Below are 10382 nucleotides of genomic sequence, written 5' to 3'. Positions count from 1 at the left end.
GCCCTTAAGTCTTGTTCTGTGAACCTCATTTCTCGGAAAGCTCCCAAGAAAATGACGTTTGCTACACTGCCATTGTCGACCATTACCCTGAGTACTCGGGCATTGCTGATCCTTGCTGTGATTACAATCGCATCATGATTGTGGCAAAAAGATTCTTCACATTCTTCTTTGGTGAATCTTATAACCTCATTCTCTTGCTTGGGCCGCTTTGACGGCTTTTCTTCAGAACTCATTACTAGAGAGATCGAGTATATCTTGGCCTCTTGTGCATATTGATCACAAGATCACCTTGAGCTCTTTGCAATGTCGGGGCCCCCATAGATAATGCCCACTAGAACATCATTGTTGGCTGGGGCTTGTTGGATCTGATTATTCTGCTTGCCTGCATTTTTGCGAGCTAGCGCGTCCTTGATGAATTCTTTCAAGTGGCTTCTTTGTATTAGATCTTCGATGACATCTTTGAGTGCTCGACACTTATTGGTGTTGTGCCCGATGTCTTGATGGTACTAATAGTATTTCTGATGATCTCTTTTGCCCGGTGCCCCTCTCATTCTTTCTGGCATGGGTAGCCTCTTAGCCTTATAGGAGACTTCATATATGTGAGCTATATCTTGAGTGAGATGAGTGTACTCCGCATATCGTAGTAAAGGTTGCCTTTCCCCGCGGTTTTCTGCCTCTTTTGGGACCTGTTCTAGTTGTTATCATTGCGATTTGACCTTTCTGTTTATTTATTAGGTGATCTTGTTGCCTGTCTGAGCTCTTCTTGGTGAGCTTTTAGCTAGGGCCACTAGCAAGCTTTCCACTCGCTAATGTTTAGTGGCCATTTGATTAAACTTGGCTAGGCTCACATGGTCTTTGCTTTGGAACTCTTTCCACAACTCTGTCTACGACCTGATTCCCGCTATCAGCAAAGTCCTGATCGACTCTTTAGGTGCATTCTCTACCTTTACTTGCTCATTCTGAAACCCCATTAAATACGAGGTCAGTTGCCCATCTTTTTCTTAACAAATATTGCTCAGATAGCTCAATGGCATTGCGAACTGTCTCCTCACTTGGAATTGTTGTAGGTACAGCGAGGAGAACTATTGCCAAGACTAAATTGAGTTTGCTTTGAGCCTCTTATACCACCTCTTGGCATCCCCAACTAATGTGACTGTGAAACAACGTCACTTTTTCAAGTTACAACCTGATGTAGCTCCATCAAGTCGTTCAAAAGAGTCAAGGTGGTCTCTAGGATCTCCTTTCCTATCGAACTTATTCTTTGGTGCCCTGAATCCCGAGGGAAGTAGGGCCTGACAAACTTCCTTCGTGAACTGAAAACTCACTATTTCTTTCGTCGCATTGTTCTGGCAAGCTCATAGATCGTCGAGTAATTTTTGCACCCGATCTAAATCTTCATTATGAGGAGTACTCTGGCTGCGGGCTCTATTCAGTTTTACCTCAAGCAAGTGAGTTCGGAGAGCCGTTGCTTATGAGCCTCCTCCATCATGCGCATTGATGTGCGAGGTTGAGTCATGGTGGCTAGGTTGGTAGGTGTTATTATACTCATCAGTGCGCTACTCGCAATGTTGGTTAAAACCGGAACGTCGATCATTGCTAGATTGGCATGCGTGACTCATCTCACGAGCTTGCGACGTTTGAGCCCGCCTTTGGTGTAGGTTAAAACCAGGCTGACGCTAGGGATATCATCGAGTAGATCGAGTATCCCTCAGGTGACCATTGCCTTTATTCTCCCCCATGGGTTGTTTGCCCGTGGGACTCACGTTTATGAGCAGAATGTACCTTGTGGTGTTGGGGGTGTCGGTCGCTCCTTGGTGTCGACGATCCAGATTCGTTGTTGGTTAAGTTCTGATTTTTCGAGTTAGCATCTGTGAAGCATGGCTGGTTAAGGTCCTAGGGGGCCGGTTGCTGATTTCTTAACTCAACCATGTTATGTTACACCACTTGTGCAACCATTCTCAGGATTCAACATCCCTACCCTTTGTTGGTTCATGATCTATTGCACTGGTGGTTGACTTGAAGAAACAGTCTGATGCACCTCCTAATTGGTGGTTTCCATTTTGTCGTGGTTTATGATGTTGGTCTTTGATCTGGTACGGGCCATTGGAATTTTTAGGTGATCAGGTCACTGAAATGGATTGCCAAAAATGTTGAAATTTGACAGAGGCCCCTCCTTTTAGTGTCAAAATGTTGATACGAAAATTACACCAACTAGAGTGATTCAATTGACCTTGGTGGAATCGGAACGGGTGTGTACGTGATTAAAGATAACCAGCAATGAATGAATGAAAAGCTTAAATGTAAAGAACACAAATCGGTTTTTAAAGTGGTTTGGTAAGTTATAATCTTGAGCCTACGTCCATTGTATTTCTTTTTGCTTTGAGAGCTTACAAGAAAGTAATTCTATGCCTAGAACAATTTTCTAATCCCTTTTCCATTGTTGGAAGGGGTTTATATACAAGTTCTATACAAAGGAAAAAATAGAATTAAAGGAATTACAATCAAAATTGGAATGCAACTCCGATATTCTCGCGATTGAGTGTTGAGATTGCAACATGATTGCTATCAATCTGATCTCTTCCGAAGTATTCGGGATCTGAGTTTATCTGTGATTTGCTTGAACAACTGTCGAGATTAGTCGCGACTAGCTTATTCTAGGTTGAGCTACATCTCGACGAGTTTATGTTGGATTGGACAATCGTTTGAGCCGAACTAGTTTTGGGTCGAGTTATAACCTCGCAGAACTCTGACTTCTCCGAGCTTGATGGAAAAATCACACACAACACATACTACTCTTGTATCATTAAAATTTCAAAATTAGATTTATAACAAATTTTATTTCAAATTTCTAAAATGTGTTATATATATAAGTAATTATTTTAGAAAATAAATATCAAAAATTAAAATAAATTTCTTATTAGCTTTGTGACATATTAGCTTAAAATTATTTTGTACAAGTTTAACAATTATTTTGTAGTTTTCATAATACGTTGTATAATTATTGATCAAAGAATTTGTACAAGTCATGTGATCTAGGTTTCTTAGTTTTTTCTTTTCTTTTCTTTTCTAATTTTTGTTTTTAAAAATCGAAGATAAATTAAGTAATAATTTGATTATTTGGTATATAAACGTTTAACAGAGTGTATAGAGAAAAATCATTTTCAGAGAAATCGAATGGTTACAACGGCGTGACAAATTTAATGTCAATTATTGGGAGGATGATGTAATTATAATATAATTTATGTTATTTATCCACCATAAGATCAATTAATATGAAATACATCTAATACTGTTAAAAAGTAGCTAAAAACCCCATACCTTAAAGATAGGGATAATTCCTAAAGCTCCCAAAGGTTTGGCCTAGCTGAATAAACCCCCTCTATTATGGGTATTAAAACAAAAACCCCTGTTATTAGTCACTTTTTGTTAGTTTAATTTCAGGTAGAACTACATTAATGCTCTTCTCCCCCACCCAACAAGTTCTCACCTTATTCCAAAAACACTCCAAGTTCGAAAGTCAAACACACTCCACCATTGATCACCATAACTGCAACCTTTGTTGAGGGTACAATGTTGGCTTTTAAAGGCCACGATGTCAGCCTTTGCTAAGACTGCAACGATGACTTTTTAAGGCCACGACAGTGGCCTTTGTTGAGCCTCAACGACAGCATTTGAAGGTCACGGTCATGGCCTTTGTTGAGGCCTTAAGGATGACCTCTAAAGGCCACAGCTTCAGCATTTGCTGAGGCTACAATAATGACCTCTTAAAGGCCACAACCTTGGCCATTGATAAAGCCGCAACAACTGACCCTTAACGGTGAAGTTCTTTGAGGGAGGTAGCAGTGGGAGTAATTAGTAGGGTATTCGTGAAGAAGGGGTAGGAATGATAGGTTTTTTAGTTATTTGAGGTATCCAGACCCACTATAATGACCTCTTAAAGGCCATAACCTTGGCCATTGATAAACCCTTAATGGTGAAGTTCTTTGGGGGTGGTAGTAGTGGAAGTAATTAGTGGGGTGGTGGCGAAGAGGTAGGAATGATAGGTTTTTTAGGGTTTATAATTTCTTGTCTTCTTTTTTTCTTTTTTATGTATCTAAGGTATCTATGTCTACTTTGGAGTCTGCCTAATTCTTAGGACCATGTAACATCCTATAATCCTAATGGATCAAGATAATTGTATATATATGGCATGTACCTCTTTTGTTACTTGAATACAATACCTTTGTTTATTGCTAACCCTAATGTCTAATGGTTTTGCCTTCCGTCCACAAGTGAAGAGGTTAATTTCTTGTCTTTTTATTTTTGATTAGAAAATTTTTAACTATTTTTAGGTATTTTACTCATTTGTCTTTGATGTTAGAACTAACGAAGAGTAAGTGACAGTAAGGGCATTTGTGTTATTACCAATACCTGAGGGGGTTTATGGGTTTGACCAAATCTCAGGGGATCTAAAAAGTATCCCTTTGTTGTTAGGGTTCCTATGTAATTTAAAAGTTAATTATAAATTGATCTTAGCCCTTTCCATCATTTTCCCACTTCAAAATATATTTTTTTCATTCATACTTCCCTACCATTTTCACTCTTTTCATTTTTATTTTTTTTTAAATTCTTCAAATCCTCAAATCAATGAAGCGTACATAAATTTTCTAAAAACCTTTAACTCAATAAATAAGATTACTTTGAACCATATTTCAGACATCATTTTCTGAATATAACATTCATTTACCTATACTAATGGATCATTAGTTCGGTGGAGCAACTCCAATAACTTTTCTCCCTTTTTGTCAATTAATTTGAAATAAAATAATAAACACTAAAATGATTTTTATTTTTATTATTTTTTTATTTATTGTAATGCTTATAAACCTCTAGTTACAAGCTCACTTCTCTACTCTAAAATTCCATGGCATATTGTTGATCACCTTCCATTTCGATGAGGAGAATATATAACTATGGGCCGGAGAACAAACATTTATATTACTCAACCAGCTAATTTGCAAGATTTAATAGCTAAAAAGNACGGAGGTAAGAAGTTTAAATGGCCGGCGGTGACTGAAACGGCGGGAGCAAGCACGGCGTATAATAGCGGCTTCAGAGGTTCAAGAGAGGTTTAAGGGATGGAGGCGGTCTTCCGAGGAATTTAGCTCGCCAGACCTCCCAAGCTTGCATTTAAAACAAATAACTCTTAAAATATATTACAATTTTTTTTAAGTTACAAAAACTAACGTGGTATTGTTAGCATTCATTAATAGTGTAAAACGGGTTACTCAACAAATTTAAACATACTTAGGTAACATTATAATTAACAAAACTTTGTTTAAATTTTAAAAAATTAAAAAAGACCCCTTCCATTCAAAATCGCTTAATCGAGCAATACACCCAAAAAGACTGACGAAACACCTTCGATTTCTCTGCGATAAAAGTTCCCTATTTCTCGCAAATATTCAATCCTCAAGATTCATTATACAAAATTATAGCTAATATTCACAAAGAAGAAGAAAACCCAACCCCACTCCAAATCTTAGACTCTGGCGACAGCGGCTCTTCAAAGGCTATCGAAGAAGACGCTCTAGTGGATCATCCAATGAGTCAAATAGACCAAAGGCAGAGGAGACAACAACGGTACAAGAATAGAGAGAAGAATTAGAAAATGGTTTTGAAGAGGAAGATGCTGACGAGAATTCAGCTAACGAGGAGGACGCCAGTTAAGAAAGTGTACATTTTTTACAAAGGCTGTCAAAGAAGACGCTCTAGTGGATCATCTGATGAGTCAAGTGGACCAAAGGCAGAGGAGACAACGACGATACAAGAATAGAGAGAAGAATTGGAAAAGGGTTTTGAAGAGGAGGACGCTGACGAGAATTCAGCTAAAGAGGAGGACGCCAGTTAAGAAAGTGTACATTTTTTACTGGTGGTTTTGAATTTGATGAAAAAAATTGACAAGTTTGTGTGAATTTGGGGGATATGTAGTTGGTTTTATTGTTACGGTGGTTGTGACGTTTTGCCGAGCAGTTGGCTAGCATCGGTGGAGTGGCTTTGTTTAGGTTCCAGAGGATGGGGGAAGGCAAGGGAGGTCGTAGGGAGGCTGTTTGTGGGAGGTTGGAGGACTGGGGATGGCAGGAGGTGGCAGAATAGGGGGGCTCGAAAGTTGCCCTGCAACTGGCCACACACAGCTCCTCTCTATTCCACCACCTCCTACCATCCTCAACCATCTGCATGACTAGAACTTGCCACAACATCCTCGATCCTCTCGAAGCCAAAAACACCTACTCCCCAATGCCCTCGAAGCCCATATCCCCTAAATTGGCAACCTATTGGTTGTTTTCGTTTCTTTTTTTGCTGATATTTAGTTTATATCGATTGTGCAAATTTTCCAAAGCGTAAATTATAAAGACTATGGGTTGGAGGTTATAAGCGATAAGGTACCGTACTTCCCCGTAAGAGTGACAGTTAGGTCGAGTTGGCAAGTTTTTATGAGAATAATGGAGATTTTAAAGGAACAAAAAAAGGGTATAGACTGATTCAAAGTGAGTTGTTTCGGTCATTTGCAGACATCGGAGAAAATTGGAAAAAGACATTTTGGGGGCAAGGAGTGCATTATATGTTGCTGCACTTAGTTAAAAGCAGAAAAAAAATGAAATGTGGTTCGTGGTGGATGGGAAGCCACTACGTTTTGGGATGATGGAATATGCCCTAATGACAGGCTTAAGATGTGAGGCATTTCCAGATACGGAAAAGCAAGAGAGAATAACGAAAAGTATGGCAGTCGATAACTTGGCTAAATAGGTTTTGGTGGGAGAAGACGTCTATTATGGGATGCGATTTAGAGATGTTAGGAGAAGGTGGGTATACCTCTTCAGAAAGGTTCAAGATATGTCTGGTATGGTTCGTGTATTCAATCCTAATGGCTGCTGACTCAACAAAAGCCGTTAATATGGATTAGGTGAAGTTTGCAAGCAATATGGACTTCTTTAATGCTTATCCGTGGGGATGGGTATCATTTCAGCTAACCATGGACTCCTTGCATGGATAAGACATGGCGATAAAGCATCGCCAATCTGTCAAGAAGAATAGACCGAGCACATACAATTTGTTTGGCTTCCCATTGGCAATGCAGGTAAATATTAATAGTTTTTTGTTATATTTTTTGTATTATATGTGTTTTAATTATGATATGGACTATTTTTTTACAATGTAAGCTTGGATGTATGAGGTCATCCCTGTCTTGGCTAAGGCGAGAGGGAGAAAGAAGACTTTGGATGAGCAATCGCAATTTCCTAAGATGTTGCAGTGACACATCGAGAAGTGTAGCCATTGGGATTACAACAAAATAGACATGAAAATTCAAGCAGCTCGGGTAAGATTAAAGGATTAATCTTTTAAATATACACTTGCTTTTAAATGTGGCTTAAATTTGATTGATTTTTTTCCTATTGCATAAAGTCGTCCGTCTCTTCCTCACTCTTACTAGGGGTGAAGCGGGAGAGGAGTATGTTACATCGTTCAGAGCACTGGACGATACAGCAGATGAAAGGATAGACCGTCTAATACGAGACTTAGAAGGGGTCACGCATGTGAGTGCAGTTGCAGGGCCACTGCTTAAGAATGTTGTTGACGCCAAGGATGACGAAGCTCCAATCGGTGGGAGGGAGGAGGATGAAGAGGTTCGTACGCCTCCACCAAATTGGCAAACCGGTACAACAAGTACAGCTTTGCTGAGGCATCGGGATCAGGAGAATGAGGTGGTTGACCTCATAAATGGTTTGTTTGAGAGTTTTAGAACAGTCGTTTATGAGAGGTTTGAGAAGATGGAAGAGGGAATGAAAAGGGTGGAGGAGAAAGTTGATAGGGTGGCGGAGAAAGTTGGTAGGGTGGAAGAGGAAATTGGTGGGGTATTGAAAGTGGTTAAAGTGCAACTTGAGCATAAAAGAGAGAGCCAAAAGAGTAAACACTAAAATCTCCTTACACAGCAGTAACGTATGGAAAGAAGAGGAAAACAAAGAAAAAAATGAGGTAGTCCGTGAAAGTGGAGAAGCAAAAATGGAGGAGGGTAAGGAGGAAAGCAGAGGAAGTGAGGAATTAAAAATGGAAGAGGGTGCGAAGAAAGTGGGGAAGTGAAAATGGAAGAGGAAGGCGGAGGAAGTGGGCAAGTGAAAACGGAGGAGTTAAAGGTCGATTTGTATAGGCCAATATATAAGGAAAATAAAAAACTCTTCTATGCCTATTACAATGATTCTGGAAGTGATGGGCGTGTGAAGTGCATGACTGAGGATTATCCTTGAGAGTGGTTTGAAAAGATATTGACAATGGGCAAGTGGCTCAACGACTCGATGAGTTATTTTTCCTTATTTTTGCTTATGTTTTCCATGAAGTATTGTATACTTATCATGTTTTTTTTTATTTGATGCAACACATTGATGAGGTATTGGCACTTATGTGGCTACGACAGAGAAGTAATGATGATATTTTGTATCTGCACTGTGTCATCACTGATGTGGCCTTTGGCCAAAGGCTAGTAACTACATATGACACTTTAATGAAAAAGGTCAATGGTGGAGGTGCAACAAGGGGAGGCAAGCAGAAAAGATTGGCCACAGATAACCTCGACGGTGCCCTTGATGATTTTTAGTTTGATGAGAGGATGATGCAATATGTATGGGGGGAAAGGCCCAAATATGGCAACAGTTGGGCAAACATTAAAAGAGTATAATGTATCATGAACATCAAGGATATGCATTGGATAACCGTCGTTTGGGTACTAGAGGAAGGCTTGCTGTAGATCCTTGATTGCAACCCGAGGATTTTTCGAGAGAGGCAACTGGAGACAGAGTTGTAGCCATTGTGAATATTGTTCCTATGGCTATTGCATGATAACCGAATGTTTCAACACTTGGGTGATGAACTATTGATGGGAAAGTGGCCACTCAAGTGCTTTCTCGTCCCGATAAATGACTCGAGACAAATTTTGTATAAAGCTTACATAATAAAACTGTTTTATAAGCTGATTCTAATGCTAATGTCTTCCTCCTATTGTAGTGCTAATTGCGGGGCATATGCATTAAAATTTATTGAGTTTGACATGACCAACACCCAAATTGACAGGTTAATGATGAAACAATGAGCAATTTTCGAGAATGCTTGGTTGTTGAATGCTTCCATGGGCATATGGATCCCTTTTGACTTACCAGAACCCAATCCAAGTCATTGTTGATGATTTCATCAAAAGGTATGGTAGTTGGACTTAGAGTTTTGTAGTTTATGTGAAATGCATTTCTTATTGGGTTGTCTTGAATTGGATCAGCCGATGTTATTAGGCGTCAGGCTGTTGATACTTGGGTTCTAGTGTTATATATGCTTTGTGGCCAAGGCCAAGGCTGGATAATGTTAGAAGGGTTGTTGTAAAAGAAGACGAAGAGGCTATCGTTGCTGCTGATGCTGAAGGTGTGCTGAATAATTGTAGAGGATGGGGAAGTGGCTGAAGAGAATGATGAAGAGGGAGGATAAAGGCTACCGGTGGTGCTTTTATTTTGGGTGTACATAGGACATTTATTTGTTGTATATAATGTAATTGACACATTTCAGATTTGTATAAAAGCAATTCAACATTTCTTTCCTTTTTTTAAGTTTGAGTTTATTTAGTATTTTTGTTAAATGGCATTAACGTATTGATGCAATTAGGTTGTCAAATTCAGGAGAAAAGATGAAATTAATTATGTGTTAGTAATTTTAGTTTGTCAAAATTCAGGAGAAAAATTGGAAAAAATAAATGTTGCCCATGATCGTTTAGGCGACTATATATATCGCTTAAGCTATCAAAGATTTTCTATATAGGATCGCTTAAGCGAGACACTAAATTGCTTAAGCGATCGTGCATCTGGGATGATTTTGATTTTGCCTAGGACTCGATTGCTTAAGTGACTAAGGCTAAAAGTGAAGAATCGTTTAAGTGAGACCTTAAATCACTTAAGCGATCGTGCATTTGGGATGATCTTGAATATGCCTTAGATTTGATCGCTTAAGCGATACTAAATCGCTTAAGCGATCGTGCATCTGGGATGATCTTGATTCTGCCTTAGACTTGATCGCCTAAATCGCTTAAGCGACCAAGGCTAAAAGTGAAGAATTGCTTAAGCGACAAATAAATCACTTAAGCGATCGTGCATCTAGGATGATCTTGATTCTGCCTTGGACTTGATCGCTTAAGCAACCAAGAGTAAAAGTGAAGAATCACTTAAGTGATCTTGATTCTAGCTTCTACGTGCTTAAGCGACTGTGCATCTCTTAAGTGACTAAGCTTAAGCGAGATCTAAAATTGCTTAAGCGATCTAGTATATTCGGATGATTTTTATTATACCTTTAACAAGATTGCTTAAGCAATTTGT

Source organism: Pistacia vera, unplaced genomic scaffold, assembly GCF_008641045.1.
Source record: "Pistacia vera cultivar Batoury unplaced genomic scaffold, PisVer_v2 Contig447, whole genome shotgun sequence".
NCBI classification, from domain to species: Eukaryota; Viridiplantae; Streptophyta; class Magnoliopsida; order Sapindales; family Anacardiaceae; genus Pistacia; species Pistacia vera.
Note: the sequence above shows the minus strand (reverse complement) of the source record.